The sequence below is a fragment of the Scylla paramamosain genome, chromosome 9, assembly GCF_035594125.1.
Source record: "Scylla paramamosain isolate STU-SP2022 chromosome 9, ASM3559412v1, whole genome shotgun sequence".
NCBI lineage: Eukaryota > Metazoa > Arthropoda > Malacostraca > Decapoda > Portunidae > Scylla > Scylla paramamosain.
Window position 1 is genome coordinate 9,715,001 of NC_087159.1, and position 3,865 is coordinate 9,718,865.

Below are 3,865 nucleotides of genomic sequence, written 5' to 3' on the forward strand. Positions count from 1 at the left end.
TAAAAAGAATTATACGTAGGTAGTGATTTGTTGTCATAGCTAAAACTTTTGGTAAGATGCCAAGTAATTGCCTTTAGCCAATTGTGAACATAACTACAACAGTAACTTATTACCTAATCACTACACACCATTTTTCAACTATATAATGGCTAACATGCAAGGAACGCCAGTACTCTCCCTTTTGGTTCCCTATAAAAGACGCACAGCCTCGGCGGTCATTGCAGTGTCTTAGCGGTCATCATTTTCACACACTTCTTTATTCTCTTATAAAAGTTTCAAGATCATAAATAGACAAGTAAGTGGTCATAAAACTAAGTTAATATATCTTTTAGTATATATTATTTTGTAATATAATTAACTCCCTTAGCGATCTTATTCAACACCATCTGAACGTTCTCATATAAAAAATTTCAAGACCACAAGGAAAGAAGCAAGCGAACAAAAATTGACACCAGTTTACGACATGTATGAGACGCGTGATTTACATTTGCGTTGCCGGATTTTAGTTATTCTTGGAGGCAGAGATGCTTTCTTGCCTGCAAAATGTTCAGGCTTGTTTCAGCGCGGCAGCCAAAGTGGAGAGGTTAGCGTCGGGAGAAATCCTCAGTTTTCTAGGGCGCTCTCATTCATGTTGATGACATCATTAAGGTTCTTATTATTAGCACGACAAATAACCTCGCTATAATAAGAGGGGAGGAGGTCTTATTGTTAGCTATTTTACCTACATGCTCTAAAAAATTTTCCTCCTCCTCCTCCTCCTCCTCCTCCTCCTCCTCCTCCTCCTCCTCCTCCTCCTCCTCCTCCTTGTCGTTGCCCTGGGCCTCATGCTCTTCATCATCCTTCTTCTCTCCAACATTTTTTTTTTTTCACTGGTTTCCTGGCTCAGGCTGTTGACGCAGCGAGCTGAATGAGGGCTGCCCGTTATTAACTTGTAGATTAACTGTAAACTAATATATGACTTGCCACTGAAAAAAACAGGCATTCGCAAACATGTGTGCTGTTGATATTGTTGCTGCTACTGCTACTGCTACTGCAACTACTACTACTACTACTACTACTACTACTACTACTACTACTACTACTACTACTACTACTACTACAACTACTACTACTACTACTACTATTACTACTACTACTACTACTATAAGTGGTAGCAGCAGCAGCAACAAGAACAATAACAATAAAAATAGTAATGACGGTATTGATAGTAGTAGTAGTGGTAGTTCATATGATGATGATGATGATGATAATAATAATAATAATAATAATAATAATAATAATAATAATAATAATAATAATAATAATAATAATAAAGCGAAAGTGTTTATGAAAATGAAGCGATTAATTTTTCATCACCCTGATTAATCCTCGGCGTGTGTAGCCGGTCCTTATTATCCGTGTTGTGTGTAGGAAGCTGAAAACATTATTAAAAGTAAGTAATTTCCCCCCCTCATGTGTCCATGTGTGTGTGTGTGTGTGTGTGTGTGTGTGTGGGTGTGTTTTACGTACATATGCGCTCATCTCTCTCTCGCTACATCCTGAAATTGACGGCTGTATGATGCTAGATTAAGAGAGAGAGAGAGAGAGAGAGAGAGAGAGAGAGAGAGAGAGAGAGAGAGAGAGAGAGAGAGAGAGAGAGAGAGAGGCAGTAAGTGGTTTGGTGGGCAGCTGAAGAGCTCATCACAACTCGAGCGCTGCAATGCTACTGACAGCCAAAGTTTAGCACCACATCCACTCCACGCAGTAAAAAAAAAAAAAAAAAAAAAAAAAAATGCGGGGGAGAGGGACGAAAACTGGATGCCGTCGTGCGCGCTCCCAATGCCATACGTAATGAGAAAAATCTGAGCCAGTTTCTACGTCCTCTGATGCTTACTGGAAGGGACACAAGCGGCAGGATAGTAACACAAGACATGGATGTATACGACAGGGGGAGAGAGAGAGTTCTGATGATGGAAGAAGACGCGGACGATGGAATGAATGATGCAACTAAAGGGGAAAGAAAAGGTACAGAATGAGAGGAGTCAAGGGGATGAGAAAAGACGGATGTAGAGGAGAGGATGTGAAGGAGAGGAAGGAGATAGATATGAAGGGAGGGGAAGAGAGAGATGAAGAACAGTAGTGGTGAAAGAGACATGAACGAAGGTGATAAATACAGAGGTACGTGGATGTGCAGTGAGACAGAGAGAGAGAGAGAGAGAGAGAGAGAGAGAGAGAGAGAGAGAGAGAGAGAGAGAGAGAGAGAGAGAGAGAGAGAGAGAGAGAGAGAGAGAGAGAGAGAGAGAGAGAGAGAGAGAGAGAGAGAGAGACGCAATAAAGGTAATAGGCATAGAACTCAAATAAGAGGGAGGGGAGAAATGGAAGAACATAAAAAAAATAGGAAAGATAAAGAGATAAGAAACTGGACTCGTAAATGGAGAAAGGGAAGAATGAAGAAGAGATCCAGGAGGGAAAGAGGAAGAAGGAGAAGAAGAAGCAGACCTGGAAACAAGATTTATCCCGCAATTCTGATTCGCCCACCGCTCTGAGAGAAGTATGTCACCATCAGCACTGCCAACCCCCAAAATAGCCAGGGGAAAATAAGCCGCCTCACCCCGCCACAACACATGGTCCACCCCATCCATGTAGTCTCAACCTCCCTGATGGATCTTTTTTGTTCTGATGAAAAGATCATGGGCGACTCACGTTATAAGGCTGAGATAAAAGAAAAAAATCAACTTGCCGTCAGCCTAAAAATGTTTGATAGTGTAGTTGAAAGAGAGAGAGAGAGAGAGAGAGAGAGAGAGAGAGAGAGAGAGAGAGAGAGAGAGAGAGAGAGAGAGAGAGAGAGAGAGAGAGAGTTGATGGAAGGTACGGAGTGAATTGTGAATTCTGAAGGGTTACGGTTGGTAGGAGGAGGAAGAGAGGAGGAAGAAGAAGAATAACATCATCAGCATCATCGTCATCATCATCTACAACAACAACAACAACAACAACAACAACAACAACAACAACAACAGAAGGACCAAAAAGGAGGCCTTTTTGGTTTAATATGACGAGTTTTGCCTGTAGGAGAAGGAGGAAGAGGAGGAGGAAGAAGAAGAGGGCTGATTAAATTCATATCAGAACTTTTACTTAAGGCGTCACGTGTGTGCATAAATATTCGCAAATCAAACTTCCCTCGTTATGCGATCCACAGATTGGAAAGTAAGGACTATTATTAATGAATTTTCCTAATGCCGGTGTCTTTAGGGCTTTTTTTTCTTTAATTCTTTTTTAGTGAAGAATCACCTTTTCTCCTCTTATAAACTTCTTTTATTACTAAGATCCAAATTTTAGTACTTAGGTCCGTATAACTTATTGCCCTTTCATCGACACCAGCGGCCTGTTAGCTCAGTTGGTTAGAGCGCCGTGCTAATAACGCGGATGTCGTGGGTTCGATCCCCATACGGGCCACATTATTCCAAAAAACTTTTATGTGTTGTTCATTCCGTCTGTTATACGTGGGTGCGTGTTTAAAGCTTCCACTCGCTTTCTTCCTCATGACCGTGGAAATATTTATTGCATTGATTTCAAAGTCCGTTGCAATAAGCAGGCAAGGAGCGAGCTGCGCAGGACTGTCAGGTTGAGATGTTTTGTTTGATAGACAAGAGCGAAAAAAATTAACATACTTCAAAAGAGTCACTCAGGCTGTCGCTAGGAAAGCTTCGCAGTGATTTCAGTGCTTGTGAATGAATATAATATTTCCCCATTATGGCCATCCTGATGAGCAAGTCTGGTGAGCTCCGTCTGAATGGCGGGGCGACCGTAACACCTGTCGATTCTTACTTTTATAGCCTTGTCCATTTTCTCTGGGTTTCATTAGTTTATTAGTTAAGTTTACCTCCTA

At 41.4% G+C, this 3,865-nt stretch overlaps 1 non-coding gene across 1 annotated transcript; it reads left to right on the forward strand.

The window, feature by feature from the left end:
• Positions 1 to 3,358: 3,358 nt before the first annotated feature.
• On the forward strand, positions 3,359 to 3,432 carry Trnai-aau (transfer RNA isoleucine (anticodon AAU)). Its single transcript has one exon. It is a non-coding gene; the product is annotated as a tRNA-Ile (tRNA).
• The last annotated feature ends 433 nt before the right edge of the window (positions 3,433 to 3,865 follow it).